The sequence below is a fragment of the Tachypleus tridentatus genome, chromosome 6 (assembly GCF_004210375.1).
Source record: "Tachypleus tridentatus isolate NWPU-2018 chromosome 6, ASM421037v1, whole genome shotgun sequence".
NCBI classification, from domain to species: Eukaryota; Metazoa; Arthropoda; class Merostomata; order Xiphosura; family Limulidae; genus Tachypleus; species Tachypleus tridentatus.
In genome coordinates this window covers 163,322,209-163,347,642 of record NC_134830.1, presented here as the reverse complement: position 1 = coordinate 163,347,642, position 25,434 = coordinate 163,322,209, and the positions used below count along the sequence as shown (strand labels likewise).

At 36.2% G+C, this 25,434-nt stretch overlaps 1 protein-coding gene and 1 long non-coding RNA gene across 7 annotated transcripts in view; one reads left to right on the top strand and one right to left on the bottom strand.

Annotated features, from left to right (window-relative positions):
• Positions 1-25,434, top strand: part of LOC143254330 (histone-lysine N-methyltransferase MECOM-like) — a 207,551-nt gene that overhangs the window by 116,830 nt on the left and 65,287 nt on the right. The gene's annotated exons all lie outside the window — the stretch shown is intronic.
• LOC143251525 (uncharacterized) lies at positions 22,191-25,116 on the bottom strand. The gene is made up of 2 exons (XR_013028621.1): positions 24,912-25,116; positions 22,191-22,743 (listed from the first exon to the last, which is right to left on the bottom strand). It is a non-coding gene; the product is annotated as an uncharacterized LOC143251525 (long non-coding RNA).

Genomic DNA, 25,434 nt, shown 5'->3' with positions numbered 1-25,434 from the left:
CAGGCGAAAAATTATCTTCAAACTAATGAAGAAATAAGATCAAGTTACAAAATAAAAGTATCAAAAATAGTGAAAACTAACAACAAAAAATCGCTATGGTAGAGTCTTAGTTACGTTGATAAATCTGTTGATAACTTCTAATTATGGCTCGGCATGGCCTTCCCTATAGTCTTACACTGCTAAATTAGGGACGGCTAGCGCAGATAGCCCTCGAGTAGCTTTGCGCGAAATTCAAATTCAACTTCTAATTAAAGAGCACTTCATGAAATATTAGTGTTACGTAAGGATTGTCTATTCATTAAGAAACATTGTATAAACAAATATGCACATGTTATTAACCTTATTAGTTCCTCCATAAGCGTTTCGCAACTACACATGGCTAAATCTCTTTCCTCGTTAGATTGGTGTCAAGTTTACAGACTTAGAAAGCCAAAATACGGGGTCGGCTTCTCCACGATACACTTTTCTGATAAAATTAGGTAAAGTGTGCGTGCGCATAAAGCTCACGAAGGTAGACGCAAACTGTCAGATTTTGATTCAGTTTACAATCAAGCACAAAGCAATTGTAGCTAAGTTAGAAATTAAGCAAAATGTTCATTAAAGTTGTGGTATCATAAGTAACTGGCACTATATGTTATCGATTAACTGACAACACTAGGTGTTCTATTTACGAACAAATGGCTTACGTGAAATTTCTTTATGATATTACAAACTCTGTACTATTAAACATTTTCCACGTTACGTGGTTCTGATTTCGCCTTGTATTTGAGGGCAAACTTAATAAAACCCTGAGAACTCCTTGCTGCATATGCAAACCTTCAAGTTGAAATCGTTTATCTCATTAAATAACTTTTGCCCTCCAGGTAACAAAACTTGTCAGTTTCCTGTCTGCCTTCATAGTCTGTCATATGCATGTTACAGTTTAAAAAACACAATTAAACGACCATTGTCCTGCAGGTGACAAAGCTTGTCAGTTTCCTGTCTGCCTTCATAGGCTGTCATATGCATATTACAGTTTAAAAAACACAATTAAACGACCTTTGTCCTGCAGGTGACAAAGCTTGTCAGTTTCCTGTCTGCCTTCATAGGCTGTCATATGCATATTACAGTTTAAAAAACACAATTAAACGACCTTTGTCCTGCAGGTGACAAAGCTTGTCAGTTCCTGTCTGCCTTCATAGGCTGTCATATGCATATTACAGTTTAAAAACACAATTAAACGACCTTTGTCCTGCGGGTGACAAAGCTTGTCAGTTCCTGTCTGCCTTCATAGGCTGTCATATGCATATTACAGTTTAAAAACACAATTAAACGACCTTTGTCCTGCGGGTGACAAAGCTTGTCAGTTTCCTGTCTGCCTTCATAGTCTGTCATATGCATATTACAGTTTAAAAATCACAATTAAACGACCTTTGTCCTGCGGGTGACAAAGCTTGTCAGTTTCCTGTCTGCCTTCATAGTCTGTCATATGCATATTACAGTTTAAAAATCACAATTAAACGACCTTTGTCCTGCAGATGACAAAGCTTGTCAGTTTCCTGTCTGCCTTCATAGTCTGTCATATGCATATTACAGTTTAAAAAACACAATTAAACGACCTTTGTCCTGCAGGTGACAAAGCTTGTCAGTTTCCTGTCTGCCTTCATAGGCTGTCATATGCATATTACAGTTTAAAAAAGACAATTAAACGACCTTTGTCCTGCAGGTGACAAAGCTTGTCAGTTTCCTGTCTGCCTTCATATGCTGTCATATGCATATTACAGTTTAAATAGTATTAATCCCCAACCTCACGTACCATTTTTTTTATGATATCCTAACTTTAATATATCTCTGCTTTTGATTATTTTCTAATTTCATCACCATCGTACATATTGTGTTTTCGCGTTGATAAATATGTAATAAAATAAAAACGAGACATCACGGAGCACCCACGTGGGTAAGTACGAACCAAAAACCATAACAAGAAAACGGACAAGTACAGATCTAAGTTAAGTTTAACTGTAACATTAAAATATACCTACGGGCCTTAGAAATAATGATAGTCGTGCACTTGTTTCTTTTGCGCATGCGTCATTTTAAATAAAATTTGTTCACTTTTAAATTAATAGCAAACTCCACGAAGATTCCCTTTCTCTGGCAAAAGTAAAGAACATTGCTCTTATTTTGTTGATAGATTTCATGAGATCAAATGTTATTAGATGGACTTGACAGCATTAAAAACTAACCATAATATTGAATTAGTGCACGAACTAATAGGTTTAAATGCAAATGAGAGGCACGTCTGATTGCGTTTCTATGAACCGCGGGAAAGTGTGTAACGAGGGAAGTTTTCGTGCAATAGGGAAGAAGTAACGCAAGTTAGTCCCCTTTTTGCTATCTCCGTGGGAAGTGTTTGTTTTGAATTTCGCGCAAAGCTACACGAGCGCTATCTGCACTAGCCGTCCCTAATTTAGCAGTAAGACAAGAGGGAAGGCACCTAGTCATCACCCCCTATCGCTAACTCCTGGACTACTCTTTTACTAACGAATAGTGGGTTTGATTATCACATTGTAACGTCCCCACGGCTGAAAGGACGAGCATGTTTGGTGTGACAGGGATTCGAACCCGCGACCTTCGGATTACGAGTCGAGTACCTTAACCACCTGACCATGCCAGGCCCTGTGGGAAGTGAGCGGTATTAACTTTCATCGTAGAAAACAGATATCTAAGGATATTTTCCATCAAGTACTTGTGGAATTCGAGGTTGCTAATTTCCTCAAAAAGCTCGCTCATAAATCGTTTCATTTTTTGCTTCTTTTTTAAGGAGATAACTTGGAAAGTATTTCATATATATATATTTCAATTCTGGACTTCTTCAAATTAATAAACAAGTAATTACTAGCCAGAGGTCAAGGTTGATGCTTGTACTTGTATTCGTTGTGACAAAAAACAAACATGGTTGTGACTATTATCATCTCATTAAGATCAAGTTAAGAGGACGAGCACTCGCTGGACATTAATGGTCAAGGACGTGTAAAGTCCACAGAAATCAGTAAACCACACATGATGATGTCACCGCTTGATGCTGCAGTGGTCATTATTATGAAGAACACTGTTATCGTCTATACTAAGTAAGAATCGAGGTAGAGAGGCTCGAATGTTGCAGGCTAGAGGCCAACGAATTGTACCATCCTGACTGAGGTCACGGTTTATACAATCAAAAAAACCTCAAAGAACAACGCTGGGGTTTAAATTACAGGTCATAAGCTTATGGAAAAACAAGAAAAGCGTCACATACTTATTCATAGTTTTTTGTATTTTTTTCACACAAAGCTACACGAGGGCTATCTACACTAGCCGTCCCTAATTTAGCAGTGTAAGACCAGAGGGAAGGCAGCTAGTCATAACAACTCACCGCCAACTCTTGGGCTACTCTTTTACCAATGAATAGTTGGATTGATCGTAACATCATAACGCCCAACGGCTGCAAGGGTGACAATGTTTGATATGGATTCGAACCCGCGACCCTCAGACTATAAATCGAGCGCCCTAACCACCTGGCAATGCCGGGCCACTTCTTAATAGTTAAACAATGTTCTTCAATCAGGAAAGATTCCTCTGCTGTGGAAATGTTTAATCAGTCCAAAAGCATTTTGTAAAAAGATGGCGATATACAAGAAATTTTTTTTTCTTTCTAGTTATTATGGACACAATTATTCCTTTTTATCTCTTATCTCTACAAGAAAAACAAGCGAATGGAGTTTTCTGTGTTTTAACTACAAAATAGTTTTTAATTTTGTTCTTATAAAGGTTTTTGTTACGTTATGCAAATATCCTTATGCCAATGAGATGGAATCGTGCTCTTTGTTTTGGGGCCATTTGTGTGCGTTATACGAGTGACAGTCAGATCCCACTATTCGATTAGCATAGCTCAATAGTTGGCGGTGGATGTTGTAGCTTATTCTTACCTCTAGTCTTATCGGCTAGCCACTTGGTAGCTTTTTGATAACACCTGAAATAACCAAAGTGGAAGTCTTTTTAAGATAAACATATATTTTTAACAAACTATGGATTCAAAGTTACCCTGTCCATTCACAGTCACACAACTAAAAAAAAAAAAGTTAATTCATCACATTGTATATAATTATTTTTACCAAACATAACGTGAAGTCTTGTGAAGAATAGATATAGTGTTTATTGGCACGCTTACCTACGACACGCGAACAGGTAAAAACATATTAAAATGTCTCGTGGAAAATATTTATTTGTAGGTTATTTAGTAGAAATAAATATTTTCCACGAGACATTTTAATACGTTTTTAGTATGGCTCATTAATTAATTTATTTTTCCGTTAAATCGGATTTATGAAGAATGATTGAGGTTGTTTTTTGTTGTTGTTATTAATGTTGAATAACTAGTTCTCTTGTTTAACGTCAGAGGCTATTAATATGCGATTCGTTAACGACATGCAGTCATGTGCATTAGTTAATTGTTAATGTCTACGTATCTGTGTGAACTCAGAGAGATCTCTGGTTAACATTTTTCGTGTATGATAACAGGACATGATTTGTTTCTTTTTAATCTTCAGTTACTGCAATATTTTTGCTATTTTCATGACATATGTTTTTCATGGAGCCACTAATGAACTGAGTCTCAAAAATAAGCACGAAAACGTAATTGAGAATGGATCGCTTTAAGACAGATAGGTTTTAAAGCTGCAAATCAAATGTTTTATGACAGACTGATGGCTAGATGGAAGTACCACTGTTACTCTTATTGCAAGTGCTTGTTCAATGAACCTCTCCCCCACAAATTTGAATGCTGTTTTCGTATTCTTGATATTTTTGATAAATTCTGGCTTGTAAGGCTTAAACAAAACTGTGGAAAGTCAACACCACAATGTTTACTGTCTACTCGTTAAGACTATTAGGAATCGCAAGCACATATCATGGACCATGGAACAACAACTAAAAAGTTAGTGTCCAAAAGGAGTGAATTTCATAAATCTGGATTGAAAAGGTGAAGGTTTACAGTCCATTCCCGAAATTGACAACAAGCATCAAAATCATTAGGCGTTTGTGATCTTCAAAATGAGTCAAGCTCTTGTATCTTTTACTAACAAGACAGGAATCAATTGACAAGTTCATTGCAACTGTCGTTGAACGGCTGTTTCATTGACGGTTCAACTATGGCGTTGGGTATCGATAATATAATGGACGAGCAGACAACATACAAGGGAAGCACTACTAGCTACGATACTGTAGTAACATGATAATAGAGAAGGCATTCGGGAGACATTTGGCAGGTGTATTTATACCAAACTTTGTCCAGATTCAAAATTAGGTCCGGTGTCTCGATGGACTATTATGAACAGGAATCATAAAGACCATGGAGTGGCAAGAAATAACTTCCGATTTAACTCGAACAGTAAATTACTAGGTCATCTTTATACTTTTGTGTGCCTTAACCTGTTGATTGCCAAATAGTTCAGTTGCTACAATACAACTCTAATGCTTCTTCATTTTGTAACTTTTTTTGTGACGCCATTTTGGATCGAAAGTGAAACAATTTGTAAGTAGATCAAATGCATGTATGGTGCTGACACCTAGCGTTGGAGTTAGGCATTATTGAGAACGAATTACCTCGTTTGTTTGTTTGTTTGTTTTGGAATTTCGCACAAAGCTACTCGAGGGCTATCTGTGCTAGCCGTCCCTAATTTAGCAGTGTAAGACTAGAGGGAAGGCAGCTAGTCATTACCACCCACCGCCAACTCTTGGGCTACTCTTTTACTAACGAATAGTGGGATTGACCGTAACATTATAACGCCCCCAAGGCTGGGAGGGCGAGCATGTTTGGCGCGACTCGGGCGCGAACCCGCGACCCTCAGATTACGAAGCGCACGCCTTTACGCGCTAGGCCATGCCAGGCCTAATTACCTCGTCCGTGGCACTGTGTTACCGATCGGCTTGGGCGAGTTATCTCGTCTACGGCACTGAACAAGTTAACTCTTGCACTCACCATTGCTGTTACCAAATTCAGCGTCAGTTAAATTTTTATACTTGCCTTTCTTTTATTTATTTTATGAATTAAAATTTTGTTTTGAATCTGGAACAACTGGATTCACTACAGACTGGTAAAACAGTGTATCCACACCGCAACGTGGGAACTACTTTTTCAGTAACCTCCAAAACCTAGGGTACATTTTATAATCCCACATTATAGCTTGTACCCTAAGATCTTTTCAATTAGTTCAGAGTTTTTTTTTGGCTTGTTTTTTTTTTTAAATACAAGTTATATATTTATGGTAATTTACCCCAAGCAATGGGTCAGACAATAATCTCCTGCTGATAAGACAAATCACGTAATGCAAGACAGAATCTACTACAATCTATCTACTTTATATTCAGTGTTTCACTTCAAGATTAATAGTTAAGCTTACTGCTGCATGTTATTTTTGCCCATTTTATACATATATATATATATATATATATGTACATTTATAGTTACCTACAAACATAAATGCATTTAAACCGAAGCCTATTGTCGTTTCCAAATTGATAAAAAGGCAATGACACGCTTTATGTGACGTGCTTTGCATTATAATAGTAATTAACAACTTTGTCACAGTTCGCAACTGATTCATTTAATCTATGAACTTCCTTTAACACTCATTGTCAGAGTACGAAAATAAATCGTAAACGGTTGCACTAATTGCACTTTTACACTTAAAAGTAAATGTCACAAAATATACTAATGTTCCTAAAATAATTGTTCCGTTTATTCTTCGTATAAGACCCTTAACACACAACGACTGCAGCTGAGGTAACTATTTAAAACTCATTGTGAATCTTGATTTGTGTAATTAGATTCAGCTCCGAACTCGGCAACGTATCTCCGTATCTAAGCTCCACCCTTAACCCTAATATGCATATTTTGAATTTATGTCGACCATTATTAATCAAAGGCAAAATTAAAGTGGCTCCCTCTCTTGATATATTTTTATATTTATTGAGAGCAAATGACAAATATTTCTCATTAGTTGGACAAAGCCGATCAGGAATTGGAGAAAAAAAAGAGGGAACGTACAGATATTACACAAATTAAAAAGGATATTTTTTTATAATTATTATTAGAAGTTTTTATAATCTTTTTCTTTACACGAGAAAATATCAAGGTGTGCATATAATTTCCATTATCAAAATAATATTATTCTTGGATGTTACGTTATTATCGGTGGTGTAGGAATAAGTTACAAAGTGGGAGTGTTTGGATAGACACACACACATTTTACAAGGAAAATATAAGGAAGGAACTGCTAAAACCAGCTCAGTCTAGGTGGGTCTGGCAGAATGTCCCACAGAAAAAAATAATAATTTACTGTTGGTATGCAAGTCCAAAATTCAACATGTATTTACTTATCCTGCTGTCATAATGCTGGACTATTTCGGAATAACTTTATTTCCACACAATGATATATCAGTGCCATCTAGTGATGAAATATGACATAAGTTCATCGATAGAAATACAGTTCGTAGTAAAAAGGACGTGGACACATTATGAGAAACCGAACTGTTAGGCCAAAGTAGTGGCATAAGCAATCACGTGTCCACAGACACAGTACAGACTTCAGGTTGAAATTGAAATGATATCAGTTATCAAATGGTGGTCATGTCACTTCGACTTTTGTGGAGATTCCCAACCCTGGCACAATACCACTGTGCGCCTACACTTTCCACATTCAAGTACATGTCTCCATTACTGTCAAAAGTGAAAGATACATTTTACAGAAAATTGTTTATACGTCCATACTAAAAACAACTCAATTATGGTTTGGAAAACCACAAGTACGAATGGACAGCCCTGGTTCCTTCATTCTTCAGAGAGGACCATTTGCTGCTACAATACAGTGACGTGTAATACATTGCACAAGTTTAGCAGTAGGATCCTTTGTGAGTGGAAACAGACTAGATATTTTCTTCCGTGACGAGAAACAAAGGAACACCTTTATACCTGTATTAATAAATATATCCAACATCTAAGCACGCCCTCTACATTCATACACTCAATTACACAACCGCCTTCAAATATGTGTTCACCTACCGGTCAGTAACCCTTTCTTTCTTTGTGAATTTGACGATGACCGAAGAAGGACGAAACGTTGTTCGCTCCTCTATTAGTGCCTTCTCTATCCATACCAGCCGTTTTTAAATATATAATGATGTGATATTTTCTTGTTGCAAAGAAATACGTAGTTTCTCTTGAACTACCTTGAAAAGAAATCATAGAGGCCGTGGACTGGCTACAAATACGTAAGATATTTAAACCCCCACCTTAAAACAAACAAACAAACAACACACCTCTAAGCCCAATTCTGAGTACTTTGAATTTAAAAACATACATGTTACTCCATTTGTAGCAACTAGAAAAACATTTTCAGTGGTTTGGTTGTTGTTAAACACAAAGTTATACAAAGAGATATCTGCAATCTGCCTATAATGAGTATCGAAATCCGAATTTTAGCGTCGTACGCTTCTGGATTCATTGCTGAGGCACAGAAGGGGCGGTGCATATGTTTAGTGATGTTGATTCATCAACAGTATTCAATAAGCGCATCTTAACTTCAATATCTTGGTATTTCAATTAATTATTTTAGCGTATTTTAGTCACAAATCAATAGATCTATAGCCATATGGGTGTATAAGACTGTTCTAGATGTCATCAGAGATTTTTATCCTGTACGCTAAATTGTTCGGTATTTCACTGTATTTTTGACACTGGGAACAATCCCATTTCATGATTGTTGTATGTTTGTATAGCCTTTTTATAAAAATAATTTTAATTTCGACCTATAGTTAAATCTTTCTAAAAGTTTTATATATATATATATATATATATATATATATAAAGATTACTACGGTGATTTGTTTCTTACGAAACAAAATATCCTTATACAACTATATTTCTTTATAGAAAATATTGGTACTAAACTATTATTTTAAGCCATGGCTTAACAGCTCATAGGACGGTTGAGTTGTTTTGTTTTTCAAGTACAGACTTCCGTCATCTCATGTCCCCCGGTGGGACAGTGGTAAGTCTTCGGATTTACAACGTTAAAATCAGGAATTCAATCCCTCTTGGTAGACGCAGCAGATAGTCCGATGTGACTTTCGCACAAGAAAAGAGACATACATTTATCATCTCTTGACCGACTTCAGATCTAATTTCAGTTTGGAGCACGAATTCAAACCCTATCGCTTGATGTATTTGACCATGACCAAGGTCTGATAGATTAATTTTCGTTAATCCTGCCTAAAACAATTTAAATTTCAGAGTAGCTTAGTAGAAGTATTGATGAGTAGTAAAATCGAATGGGACATACGTGCTCCAAGACTGGCACAAACATACATAGATAATAAAAACGAAAAAAAAAGTATCAGATTAATTTGCTCTAGTCCTGCCTTAAAGAACTTCAAGTGCAGCGGCTATCGAGGATTCCCTCTTGTTAACTTAAAATTAATACTTAGGGCTTTTCCTTTTAATCTAAAAATCTACAATTAAAAAAAAAGAACGTTCACTAAACCACGTTTGTTCAGAGTTAAGCACAAAGGTACGCAGTATCCTCATCACGGGTATCGAACATTGTTTTTTTAGCATTGAATTAACTTTTGAGCTCTCCAGATTTGCCAATGAGCCACTGGGAGGAGAGGGCACTTTTCTATCTAAAACTTAGAAGTTAAATATTCCTTTACAAATTAACAGTTTCAACGATATTTCACTTTACGATTGTGGTTTTGTGACAAGTAATTGTCTTTATTCTACATGACGCAACATTAATTAGTTGTCGTAAGTTGGTTCAAGACTTTTTTGATGATATCAAATATATCTTCGAGGCTATCGTGTAGACAACAATGTATTTACTTTTGTTTTTCTCTACGAGTGCTGAAAACATCGAGTGAAAGCTGTATAAAATATGATACAATAATCTTTAATTGTTATTGTTCTGATGTGGTGTCCTTCGACATAACTATACGGTTATGAGGGCTCGTGGATTTTTGTGACGTCAGATGTTCTGCTGCGTGTTATGGCTGAGCGCACTGTTTGATAAAGACAAGGTCGCTAGGGTCACGCTCATCGAAAAAAGTAAGCTTTGCGCTTTCTTGTTCCACACCCTGAAAAATACGTGGGAAACGATCGGCCTTATACATCCGTTCCGGTGTTGTTATAATGTCTTTAAAAAAAACAAAAAAACAAAAACGACCTAGTTTTATCTCTAAAGCGTTCTGATTGTATATAGCTAAATGAAGGTTTTTGATTTTTTTTTGTTTTACACGGGTACGAAACTATATGAATACAAACACGAAGGGCGGAAAATATAGATGGTCAAAATTTGGGTAAATGTAATTCTCTACATTTCGGATACTGATGTCATATTTCAGATAACTGTTTGAAGGTAAGCACAGAGTTGTATAATGGGCTATCTGTGCTCTACCCACCATGGATACTGAAACCCGGTTTCCAGATTGCAAGTTAGCATACATACTGCTGTGCCACCGGGGACAATATAATATTTCAAGGTTTTATCGTTTAACTTTTTCGTGTTTTTTTTTCTTGCCTCGTGGCACGTCTATATCAGACACGCTCAGGCGCAAAGCTACACGAGGGCTATCTGCGCTAGCCGTCCCTAATTTAGCAGTGTAAGACTAAATGGAAGGCAGATAGTCATCACCAACCACCGCCAACTCTTGGGCTACTCTTTTACCAACGAATAATGGGATTGACCGTCACATTATAACGTCCCCACGGCTGAAAGGGCGTGCATATTTGGTGTGACGGGCATTCGAATCCACAGGTTACGACTCGAACGCCTTAACCCACCTGGCCATATCAGGCCAATAATTTAATAGCTTTGAAATGTTTTATTACTAAATGTGGGGCAATTATTTTAATAATATGTATATTAACAATAAAGAAGTAAACACTCAGAGAACACTTTAATTACACAAAGACAAGTTCTACATGTTGTAGATGACAATCAAAATTCGTCAAAACCTTTCGGCTGAAAGTAAAGTATTCACTCTCGTCCGTGTTTAAACACAAAGCTTTACAATAGATTATATCCACTGTGTCCACCGAGGTAGGGGTACTGAACCACAATATTTATCTCTACAATCCCACGGAGTTATCATTGAACCAACGCGGAGTAGTGTGTTCAAAACTTGTGCGTTTTATCATGTAAAATATAAATATATTGCAGTAACTTAATGTATAGTTTATTCATTCAGTTGTACGCACATACACTTGTGTGTACGTAATATTTTAATGACTACAACGGCGTACAACCATTGTCTATACTTGTACAACATTGCCACGTACCCGAGTAGAACAGAAATGTTAATTAGGGTTAACATATTCATGTACGCCGGCTAGAACAAAGAAGACAGATGACAATCACAAAAGACAAAAAGCATGGAAACCTTATGTGACCTAGATATTGTTGTATAACTGATTTATTAAGGCTTTTGAGAGGAGGGTTGCTCAGAAGTTGCTTTGCAAGTTTCGCAGTTTTGAACACCAATATCCTAATCATGACATCACAACTCGAAAAACATGCTTTTTATGTCTACCAACAACCTTTTGTTGAAGAACTATTTATTTAAATTACTTATTCACATACATATGACATGTCTGATTAGTAAATTAATTATACAGTCATACGGTCTTAATATTAAAAACAGGACGTCTATTTTTTTCCTTCTTTTTGTATAAATCTCTCTCTTTCACTCAACGTTTTTGCCAGTTCTGTGGAGGTCAAATTGTTATAGCCAATGACTCAGGAAGAATCACCATCGATGTCTGAAATAACCGAAACAGCTTCCCATGTTCTTCACTTGAGGATCGACACCAGTGCAAAGTGAAATAAAGAATGGTATCTTGTAAGACTGACACTGAGTGAGGTGACCCGTACAGGACTTACTGATTTATGTCAGACAGCATAACCCAAGCCCAGTTCTGGGTGAATCCACCCTAGAACAAGATCTCACTGCTCTTCAGTGTTGGGTCCCCGAGAGCATCTACAGTGTTCTACCTGAGATGCAGGGGCCATTTTTGTCGGGTGATGGTTGGGAAGTTGTGAGGGGGAGAGACATGCCAATATCATGGTTCCTTATGAGCAAGGCAAGGCAAAGTACCTTGCAATCTATAAATGGTTAGAATCTGGAACAGGATGTACAATGTCCGATTCTGTTTTAGATGGTCCAACCTTAAATTCCATCAATAACTTGAATGAGGAGCGATTGTTAGGTACCAGAAGCTTGACTCAACGAAAAACAAAGCAATTACTTGGATAAATCCAAGGCGTAAAAGTTTGACCATTTGCTCACGTGGATGACCTATATAACATGCCTGACAAGAAGTACTGTGTAGTTGTCTCACTAAACATGAAGATATCCTCATTAGCAGATTTTTTATTGTGAAGGGTCATTTAATGAAATTACGCAGCTTAACCTGAGCGTCAGAGATCTTTCCATGCTTAATGAGTTAGTTTCTGTGATGATTCAGTACAAAACAATTGCTTTGAACTAGTGTGAAAGATAAGAAAAACCATGTAGTGACAGCTGCAATGACTTCTGCTCAAACAGACGACCCTACTCCAGGCACTCACATCAAACAGGTTCAAGACCAGCTGAGGATCAACAAATCACGCTGTGAAATGGGAAAACTATCCTATTATTTTCATGGTTTATATGCTACAATGTATTCTGTTAATGTCTTTGCCATGACATCATCCTAGAAGGATGGAGCAAAGTATCCACTTCGGATGTGGAATGTTGAGTCACCTTTAGATGTATTACCCATACCTTTACAAGCTGCAACGTAGATAAAGCTACAGGCTTTGAGAAACGATGTAACATGCGCTAGACAGCCAAGAGCAGAGAGTAAATATTGCTGCTACGGCTCCAGGAAACTAGATGATTTCAAGTCAGGTCTAGCCATCGATTTTGGTGAGTGCAAAACAAAGCTTATAAACAAAAAGTGTTGTTTTTGGCTCAGCTCTCTAACAGTTGAGCAGGCCTTGGTATGTGGCTATTAAGAGTACAATAATGCAATATAAATGTCTGGTTGATACAGCAGTAGCCAGAACACTGGTAGGTATTGCAGATTTGACATAAACTTCATTCTGGCAGATGGAGATAAATTAGACACGAGTGAAGAGGTCACATTCCAACCACATCTAGGATGTTTCGCTTACAAAATAAAGACATTTACCATCAACCTTAGTCCTGGTATTGGCATCTTTGTAACGGGTGTACTTTGGATTTGGAGCTCAATGGTCAGTCAAACCTGTACGATTTGTGAACTGAGGTTCTGTGGTACAGTTATACAGTGTCAGCTAGATTAACACCAGGAAGAATAGGCTGTACAAGTGTAGTGGGAGAGGAAGTCAAAGCATCCATGCATATAAAAGGAATGTTTCATGACTTTTCTATGGACAGTTTAGTACACTGACGTAGCGTAATGCAGTTATAGAATCTATACATGAAACAGCCTGTCTAAAACGCAAGAAACATTAGTTTAGACAGTTACCTGTTCCCAATGGGCAAAGTTCAGATGTTGCTTTGCAATTATGGATGATTAGTTACATAGCTGCATGCTGGGACGCTCATCGGCATGGTATGCAAAATGGAAGTAACCAATGCTAATGACAGTGATAGGGTTACATTTGTCATAATTTCCGTAAATATATGGTTACAAACATATCTGAGGTTGCCAGTTCAGGAATGTGTAGATAATCTAGACTTAACACAGCAGCACCATCTATGTAACTTGTTGGTGAAATATGTCAATTTATTTATATACAAGATCGCCAACTGAGTTTATCAACAGCTACGTTACATCACGAGTGACGCATGTTTGATTTCAAAACTTCCCTAAAGGCTTCCTCCGATTATTAGGTATGTAGCCAATGCAGAAGTACAGTAAATGGTAAATGAGATCAAATCAACGTTAGAAAGTGCTTGGCTGTCTCCTGTAGCTACTGGCAGGTAAAAGGAAGATTTTAATCAGAAGAATCCTATAACTTGCATCACTGTGAACTGGACACATTGTAAGAGGCCCATTTGTTACACACGTTTCATCGAACATCTAGATGCCAGATATTCAAACTGGGTGACGAGGACTGACATAAAACCGATTTTAGCACAAGAAAGACTTGTATAAGGCTTGCATCACCTATGTAAAGTTACCATTGGCTTTGAGTGTCTTATGGAGATTACACCACAAAGGCTGCATATGCAGACGTAACTGAACTACATCAATGACATCTCGTTTTGGTAACACGTTTAGGTCTACAGCTGAGAACATGAAAATGGCATGTGACAGTGTTTTTCCACTATGTCCTTTACCTTTGTCTCTTATTTACAATGTACTGTTTTTAAGATTATTTCCAATAACAGTATAATCTCAAGTAGAGTAGGAACAAACGTCCATTTATTTACAACTAACGCGCAACATACAAACTAACAAAGACAGATCAACTACAAGTGGTCGTCAATTTTCGGTCATTATATTGGATCTAGTAGGATTCTGATCCCTCAGATCATGTGATACTTACTGTTGAAGCTACGTTTCGCTATCCGAGTCGGATCTTATGCTTTAATAACACTGTGTAACAAAATGTTTACTTTTTATTGTTCCTGAGCAGAAAGTGTTATTTCCCACTTGCTTATGTTTAAAGTAAACGGAAAAGACCTATTGTTCTCTTCAAACTTTGCTTTTGTAACATTGGTAATGAAATTTCCAAATTTACCCATTTTCCAGAACATTCCAGGTAGATTCAGTGCTGAGTAGCTGATAGAGAATTTTCTCGAACTTACGAGAATTTTCAAGAACTTTCCATAGTAATATATATATATACAGGGGCTCACTATTCACCACTTCAGTTCAGTTCTAGCTGCCTAAGTGAACACATAAACCTATCTGATTTTATCATAGGTGGCATCAAGAAGCTGCAAGCATTCTCCAGACGCATTCTACTATGTATGTGGCCAATTTATCAAGACAAGAGTGAAAAATTACTCTGTGACAGCACCTGCTAAAACGTGTGAAGTCTACAAGGCATATTTCGGCATGCTTGTCGCGGATCAAGACAAAACCTGGACACTTCATTTTACCTGCGAGCACTGCATAAAAACTTCTAGAAGGTAAGACGGATAATTTTTGCTTGCTTGAATAGTAAGATTTTATATTACACAAATTTTAGGCTTTTAAAATTTAAATATCTTTCGGTACACCTCAAAGAGGAATACAACAGCGTGAAGACCTTGCTAGAAACCTTGAAGTTTGATGAGTATGGTTGGGAGGTTTTCGGAGACTTCAAAATGGTGGTATTCCTGATGGGTCTCTAAGGAGGCGTTACCAAGTTTCCCTGTTATCTTTGCCTTTGGGACAGCAGGGATACCGCAGCGCACTACAACGGACCGACTTCTCTGTGGGGAGGCACAATATCAAGTGTGAGCCACTAGTGGACCTCCAGAAGGTGTTGTTCCCACCACTGCATATGAAATTGGGTCTTATGAAACAATTTGTCACAACTCTTGATAAGGAGTCTGCAGCCTTCAAGTACCTTCGAGATTTCTTTCCCAAGCTGTCTGAGGCAAAGGTCAAAGCTGGTGTCTTCGTTGGACCACAAATAAAGATCCTTGAGTGCACAGAATTCCTCAAGAAGCTCAGTAGGAAGGAAAAAAACTTGGGACAGTTTTGTTGCGGTGGCTCGGGGCTTCTTGGGCAATAACAAGGCCAAAAATTATGTAGAACTGGTTGAGGATCTGGTGAAGAACTACAGCAAAATGGGATGCAGGATGTTCCTGAAAGTCCATATCCTTGACACTCATCTTGATAAGCCCCCAGTGGCACAGCGGTATGTCTGCGAACTTACAACGCTAAAATCCGGGTTTCGATACTCGTGGTGGGCAGAGCACAGATAGCCCATTGTGTAGCTTTGTGCTTAAGTCAAAAACAACAACAACTATCTTGATACATTCTAGGAAAACATGGGAGCATCCTCAGAGGAGCAGCGCAATCGCTTCCACCAAGATATACTGGACTTTGAACGCTGCTACCAAGAAGCGTATAACAAAAACATGATGGGAGACTATATTTGGAGGCTGATACGTGAAAGTGGTTTAGATTACAGTCCCAAATCTCGATAAACTACCCACTTCTAAACATTTTTTTTGTATAACTTTAGTATAAATACATGTAAATCTTGATTCATATGTTGTTTTATTCGGACCTTATGTAAATGTAAATGTGCAAATTTGCCCGTTTTTACATGGAAAATAGGTTAATTTCTAAATTTCATTATACATGTCACAAAAGTAAAGTTTGAAGGGAATAATGACCAGTTTCTGTATTTTTACAACATAAGCAATTAAGAAATAACATTTACTATCCAGGAACAAAATTTGTGTTGCAGAATGTAAGCATTTTAAAAGTACATAGTTTACTATTTATAATGGTTACGATATTGAATCATCTGTCAGGAAGATTTATATGCACAAAAGTGGAATTTTTGGATCATACTGTTAGTAGAGATGCGCATCAACTCGTTACCAATGAAAAGCCCTATCACCTTACTCAGGTGAATGTGCAAACTATTCGAAAAAATTACAACTACAGTAACTCCAATCTTGAAGAAAACAGCATGTTTGTATTTCTGAATCACAATACTAGTAGTAAAAGACAAACAGCTAACCATCTCGTTTGATAAGCTAAAAATTACCGCTGTCTATGTTATGTTTTTATCCATGTGTGTTTGTTTGTGTGTGTGTGTGTCAATAAGATATCTCGAAAACTGCAGAATGGATCTGGACAAAAGTTGGTATCCATTGGAACTGTGACCCAATTTCGAAGAAATTAGTTTTTGGAAGGTTACGCAAATCCAAAAAAAACAAGAACCCTATCTGTTTACATTGGGGCCGATTTTTTACATATTTCACCCAATAACTAAAAAATGATTGGAATTTGATGACACTTGGTTGAAATATGTGGAATATTACTCGTTGTCCTGTCAAAGATGGTCATTGTCCGTTGATAACGACGAACATAGGAAAACAAAAGCTGTGATTCAGTCTTACACAACGGATTATATCATCTTATAACCAAATAGAAACTTATTAAAAAAATCGTTTTAGTTTAAGACTATACATCATAGATAACCTTTCAAATCTTTGAAATATATGCTGGAGTTCCACACAGTTCGATGATAAGACATTTTATTAATATTCAACTTGCCATCAATGTTCTTTTCCTCAATAATCCAATTACCAGAACTGCACAGTCTTGTGGAATACACAGCTGTTTGGATTTCTTTCTGTGATCCATATATTATAACTGACAAAGTATTCTCTATTTAGTGCCCAGGATGGCGTGCTAGTCTTAACCCTAACAAAACACAGACAATCGCTTTCAATCGTCATAAGGAAAAAGTACTCAAACTCTACATTGATAGCGTTCAATCTCCAACTTCCTTTATCACAAGTCATTAAATTACCAAGATTCAAGTTTGACCACAGGCTAACTTGTTATCAGAATGTTTTGAAACTACGAAGAAAATAAACTACATAACTGTAAAAGGGGCCCGATCATGAATGGTAAACCTTTATCTATATTAAAAACATACAAGGTCTTCACTATACCTTTAATACAATATGGCTGCGTAACTGAATATTTCGTGTCAGTCCTTTTTCAAAAACAACTACATAAAAAGTTAAACTTATACAAACTGCATATTGTCTTTTACTTTACAGTCCGAACTGATATACTGAAAATCATGCAAGTTTCTTTCAATTACTCAAGAATAATCTTTTACTTCTGTTACAAAGGAGGAAAAATTCACTCACCACGCAGATTCCTGATCTGGTTGTCACATGAAGTACACAGAACATTTATGAATCTGCTTTCCACTTTATTTTTCAACAATAAAACTAATATTACGTGGAAGTAATCAGATTTCTACAATTGAAAATAAATAAATTTATAACAAAAATCACAACAATAACTACCAATTATCGCCCTTTCTTTCATACACCTTGGCTTCTGGCCAACTTGGAAACTTACATCTCACTATATATACACACGAATGAGCATGGGTCACTTATTGCTTGGCAAGAGTATATTAAAAACACTAATGACAATACAATCACAGCATCATCAGATCTCTACAGTTATATTTAAACCTTATTCATTCGCATCACTCTCTATTATACAAATTTACGTTGAGGGTGAAGAATACCCGGAAGGAATTTTAAGTCTTCAGGACTGACCTAAATACATATGCTGTTACTATTACACACCAGAAAGTCAGACAAGCAATTTAATTTCAGGCTTGTTTCCTTCAAATTTTGCCCATCATTGAATTATGGCAGGAACTTAGAAAAAGAAATCAATTTCGGCAAGGTCTACGGGATCACCTCCACTGAGAAAGAACAGGTTATATAATTATAGACTGTTATGATTTCTCTTCAAGGCTCGAGTTAAAATCGCTTCACTGATACAGATTTTAAAATAGCCCAATTTCAAATAAATCATCAGTTAGATGTCTCACCAGACTACCAGAATGACACTAATGTCAACATTTATATTTCAACCTTTGTGCACAAGCCCTATGTACCGATGTTAAATGTATCTTTCTCACGTTAGCAGAGTTCCTGAAAAGATTATCTTCTAAGCCTTCGAGTATGAAAATCTGATTTATTATCTAGCAGTTTGAAGTAAACGACATTTAATAGTTGAATAAATGTGTCACGGAAGCAACTCGCGTACATGAAACGAAAATTACTTTTACAGTTAGGAATATTTAATAATTATTTACATACTGTTGTCTGAGGCAAGTGAATAGCTTTTGCCACCAACTCTTATGTTTGTAGATTCTCATTTGCTACGAACGCGGCTGGTGTGTACGACTTTTTTTAAGTCTCTTTCTTGATGGTCATCCATAGTTGCCTTTCTTTGCCAATTTCACAGTATATAAGAAATATTCTCGTTCCGGAAATTCTGAACCCTCAATTTGAACACATTTTATGATTAATCGTATGAATACTTTGCGTCAGAGTGGATACTTGTATTCCTTTTCCAAAAGTGATAAATTTCGGATGGCATCATACTATCTACCAAACGATAAAGAACGTCAAAATATAGTTCTGATACATGTCCACCGCGATTTTATATCGAACGTTGTGTTTCTTGTGACCTGCTAATCTGCACATTCAAAATCGTTTTAATATAATGCACTCAATCGCTTTTACAACTACCAGTGGTTCAGTCACCCACAGACTGTATTAATCAAATTTAGATGACACTCAGTTTCAGAATGTCTAAAATCCAAGAGAGATATCACATGTGTCAACTGCTCAGGCAACCATACGGTATCATTCACATAAAGGATGCTTAGGTAAAAACCAAGTCGCTCTTTAGTTCGAACTCCACACAAACACACAACCCAAACAATCATATTCAGTTTGTCAAAAACATTCCAGTCATTATCTTCAAAGTTCTTCAATTACCCAAAAGAAACTTTGTTTTTTTTTTGTCTAATTCATCTTTATACTGTTTTAAAAAATCTTATAACGTATTATCCACCCATCGCTATGATGCTCTTAAATCATACTATGCTCTTATTGCTTCGAACAAATCAATTACACACTCTACAGGCAGCAAATGTTTTGTTTACGAACCCTTTGTGGCTGATGTGGTCATGATGATCTCTCAACCCGTAAGATCCTTCAGAAACAACTTGTTGTGGCAACATTTCTGTAGGTATCACATTTACATCTAGTGCCAATAAATGAAGCATCACTTTCACAATCTCGTTTCTTCTTCCCTCAATGCTTTTTTTTTTTTTTTTTACATATAGGGATGACCTTTAACCACCTTGCAAGTTAGTAAAGAATGCGGGTTTCATTTACAAAAATGTGAAATGTTTTGTCTTTGTAACCAAATAGTCTGACACCTGTAATTAAAGAAACTCTCATGAATATAAACTCTTCTTTCAGTACTCCGAAGTTTTCGTTATTCCTGCCTTTAACTACAAGACGTTTCGTTGCCCTAGTTTACTCTTCCATTTATAGTTCTCAACAAACAACATCGAATCTTCAAATGGACATATTTTACAGAATGACAGTATTAAAATTTACCAATTTTTACTTTAATTCCCTTATATTCCTCACCTAATTCCAAGCTCGATGTTAGAGATTTATAAAATATTGTCTAAAACTCGTGAAAGGACGGTACTTGGGGATTTAAATTCTAAACACACTAATTTCCATTACACTCTCTCCACACCGCATTACACTTTAAGAAAATTATAACCCAATAGCCCTCAACAACATCCATAAAAATCCTCTTATTGATGGACTTCAGAATGTTCTAGGTCCAGTTATCGTCACTCCTCAATCGAATTCTTTAACTCAAAATTTTGCAGGTCCTTCTAACAAAGGTGGTCACAACTCCATCTCTGTTTCGTGATGATGAGAAACCCACTTGAACTGAAAATGTATCTCAGGACGACTGGCATGGGTATTAACACTTTTACTAATAAAGCAGAGAACAACGTTTCGACCTTCTTAGGTCATCTTCAGGTTAACAAATATTTGTTAACCTGAAGATGAAACGTTGTTCTCTGCTTTACAAATTTTAACAAAGATTTGTTAACTTGAAGATGACCTAAGAAGACTGTTCTCTGTTTTATTAGTGAAAGTGTTAATACACATACCAGCTGTCCTGAGATCCATCTTTGTTTCTTTTAATCGTGTATGTTCGAATCAGTTGGATTGTTTTACTTATACAGAGTGGTCCAAAAGTAGGTATACAATTGCATCTGTTGAATTCGTTGAATAGTCTTGAGTTGCAAAATCTGTTGAATTGTATGTGTTGGACGTATTACATTGTTTTTGGATGATAAGAAGATAATGGCTGACGAGGGACAGAAATTAAAGGTAGACTCTAGGACTGTGAACAACGACGGGTTTGAATTTGAACACATGCAGGATTAATTTTCCCATGATTCAATGCTATGTGTAAAGTGCCGTTAAATAAATTATCATTTATCAACTGTATACGTCATTTTAATTACTTTAAATACATTATCAATTATCTTGGTTTGGTTTGAATTTCGCGCAAAGCTACACTAGGGCTATCTGCGCTAGCCGTCCTTAATTCAGCAGTGTAAGACTAGAGCTAGTCATCACCACTCACCGCCAACTCTTGAGCTACTCTCTTACTAACGAATAGTGGGATTGACCGTTACATTATAACACCCCCACAGCTAAGAGGGCGAGCATGTTTGGTGTGATGGGGATTCGAATCCGCAATCCTCGGATTACGAGTCGAGTACCTTAACCACCTGGCTATGGCGGGCCATCAATTATCTACGGTATACTTTAATTTTAATCTAAACACATTATTAATTATCTATTTTTGGGCCACCCTGTACTTGTGATTTCACATTGACTTCATCACGTTTAGAACTTCCTCTGATTAATTTCTCTCAACCAAATCACTTTTAACTTTGCTGATGATCTGCATTCTTTATACGAGCGATTTTCTTAATCCAACTTTTATAGCCATCAAATCTCAAGTCCTGTCACGAATTTTAAATCACTGGTAACTTAGTCCAGAAATTCGCAATCAGATTATAGAACACAGACACTTAAGTTGATTAATCGTTTTACATTCGATATATTTATATCAAATCTAACTTGAATAAAACTTCCGGCACAATAAAATAACACATTAAAATTCAACAAATTTTCTACACAAATAAATATTGCTCTCTTATCGAAAAAATACAACACAACTTTCAGTTGTTTGGCGGAAATTTAAAACAATTTTCCTTCTATTATTCTTTTTTTCCCATCAGTTGTTACTGCCATGAAAAAAAAAAGTACTATGTTACGAGTCGCGCGCCTTAACCCATCTGGCCATGCCGGGCCGGTAGAATGTGATGAATATTTTGTCGTCTTGTTACTGGTGTTAATAATCGTTGTGTATCCTGGAGGGAATAATGTTATTTTCCTGTCTTTTTATTTTACAATCTGGTAATCCCAAGAAATCGTATAATCTTTTTGTAAACCTTGCCACTCCAGACCACGTGGCTTCGTTTTACGTCAGAAGTACTTACATTTTTTTCCATCTGTAAATAATTAAGAAAACCTTACTTTCATAATTTTATTTCACATATTCGCTCTCATAAACACACATACACACGAATATATTTGAGTAAGAGCACACGGTACAGGCGCGCTTTAATTTTACCAAAATGCGAGCGTCTCAGCCTGTTTGGTTTAATTTAGAAGACGCGATGACCTTATAAGGATCTAGTTCTAACATTGAAACAATAGTCAGAAGGAAAAAAAACCCACAAAGAACATTGGAACGGAGGCAAAACCCTGGTAATCGTCCGGTTAACCTTGACTTCAAGAAGATTCGAAACCTGAAATTAATCGTAAAATCTGGCGTGTTGGACTGTCCCACCCTACAATTGTCTTCACCACACCTTGCTCTGCTCATCTCTTATAGTTATGAAGTTAGAAGGGAGGTGTCAGCATTTAGAGAGCAAAACTGGCTTCTTGTCTTTGCTACCAGATGGGAAAATTACAAACCAGTAATGCTTGAACAAATTATACGGTACGTTTTTATAAACTCATTTCTTGTCCAGTTATCTCCAGTTTACCTTCGTATAACGAATTCAAAACTCGTCGATTAATCTGAAAACAAGACCACATAAATTAAAGATGCCATCTTAAGTAACAGAAATTCTCAACATTTTTATGTCTTCTAAACAAACATTCTCCACTCCCTTCATTACTTTATTAAAGTCTCACTGTAGCACTGAAACACTTCTTTCCCTGAAATAAAAATAAATACATCTCCTGGCTTTCACGAACAACGAGATTTTGATAACATGTTATTCTGGTTCTTCCAGAAGATATTACTAAACGTAATTCCACAATGGTAAAGCGGAGGCCCTTGTTTGGTTTGTTTAGAATTTCGCGCAAAGCAACACGAGGGCTATCTGCGGTAGCCGTCCCTAATCTAGTAATGATATATTAGAGTTTGGTTTGGTTTATTTTGAATTTCGCGCAAAGCTACACGAGGACTATCTGCGCTAGCTGTTTCTAATTTAGTAGTGAAAGATTAGAGGGAAGTCAGCTGGTCATCATCACCCATAGCTAACTCTTGGGCTACTCTTTTACTAACGAATAGTGGGATTGACTGTCACATTATAGCCCCCCCTCACGATCAAATGGGTGAGCATGTTTGATAGGACGAGGATTCGAACCCACGCTCCTCAAATTGCGAGCCAAACGCCCTAACTTCCTGGCCATGCCGGGCAGAGGGCGTTATTAGGGAGTAACGTTTTTCACACATCTTTATATAAAAGAAACACAAAACTTTCAATTCCTTCTTCGAAATCGTAGGTGGTATTTGATATTGTAAAATCACATTTTTGTTGAAGAATGGGGCAGTCACAACAAACAGGTCTCTACTAGATCGTTTCACGTTTACACACGTAACTGGTATCACTGTTTAGTCCAAAATCACTTTCATAAGGCACTCATTCCCCTAAAGCGCGAAATATTTTACAACAACGGAACTTGAACCATAAATCCTTAAAGTCATAGTCCGTTACACTAGCCATCAAGCAACACTTTGGCTGTTCTTATTTTACCGAATAGGTGGGTTGTCATTCGAATTTTTAAGATGAATTTACAACCCTAGTTCGTTTTTGGCAGTGAGATTCGAATCTTCAACTCTCAGATACGCTGTCCGGAAGACATGCGAACGTTACTCTATGCCCAACAAATTTAAATTTGTCATTGATTATATATATATATATATATTGACAACTCGAAATGAAATTTAAATGAGGTTATACGTCTTTGCACACCTGAGACTTGTCTTTGTTATATTGGGCAATTTTGATTATTGCAAAAACATTAAAATATGCCGTTTCTGATAAAATGTAACCACAAAACACAAACATACATAATTTAGCAAACCTAAAAGCATTTTGCTATTATGCGTGATGCAGAACGTACCTATCTTGTTTGTCTAAGAATATCAAACATAATTTATATATTTGCACATGATGGTAAATCGTCAACTTCATAATCAAACTTGATATCTTGAAGGTAAATAACTTATTTTACCTGAACTATTTCAAAGTGCTGGAATCATTTATTTTAACCAATATTTTCAATATAACATTTACAAAATTAAAAATAAAAATAAAGTTAGATATAAAGAAATGCTCGAAACGTAAAAGGAGGAAAGAGAATCAGGTTAAGTTACGAAACCGGTTGTTTAAGAAGTTTTCCTTTCTTAGTTACTTTTCTGGAAAAGTCCAAGTACTTTTATAACACTACAAAACAGTAAAACATAACAGTAACTTCCAACTTACCATGAATCCTGCTTTGTTTCATAATCACGCTTAGGTTACGCCCTTCAAAGGCGAAAGGAAATTACTTTCGGCAAAGCAAAACTTAATTAGCATTTTAAGATTACGAATTATATCTGCAATGTGAAATATGTTTATCCCTAGGCCTGAATAATATTGTTGTTATTAGGTTTATGAACCCTTTTGTAAGTTCTATTTTTAAGCCTAATACTCAATCTCACTTCGTTTCTCTGTGAAACTTTGCGAACATTTAGTTGCCAGTACTATGATTATGTTCTATGCTTAGACCTTTTTTTTACTAGGTAATTTTTACCATATACTTTCCAAAGAATACCATGTTAATTGTACAAAAAGTAGAATGTTTTAAAATTAGTGTTATGACTAGAAAGAAGATTTAAAACATTTAGCCACTTAGCTTACAAATGCACGACACAACAGTACCAGTCGCTCATTATCATTGTTGTTCTTACTTACATTTAAATTATTCGAAGTTTTCAAACCTGGAAATAGCACTAATAAATAAAACAGATATTTTATAAATGATGAAATTATACTGCTAATATTTCGGTTACTGGAAAAGCATAATTTCATAAAAGCTAACTAGAGAAAGTTTGAAACTTAAACACATAAATCTAAGAATTGACGTTCATTGAACCACTTTAACAGGTTTGACGTCATGTTTTAGCCTTCTGGTGGTGTAATTCTAATTCGCAGTGAAAATATCTTTGAAATGTTCAATAAACGCGGAAATTTGCTTTAAAATGTGATTTTTATCTTGAAGCAAATAATTACAAGGACTATAAACATTTTAAAGATACATTTTTTGAGAAATATTTTAAAAATATTCAATGATTTTTACCTAAAATTTATAATTCGCATTTGGCATTCGACAAATAAATGACATTATTAGCTAATGTCATTACGTTATTTTTAAAAATGTGTTAAAACTGCTTCTGTTATATTACATTCCTCAAGATGAATATCAGATTAATTTTTC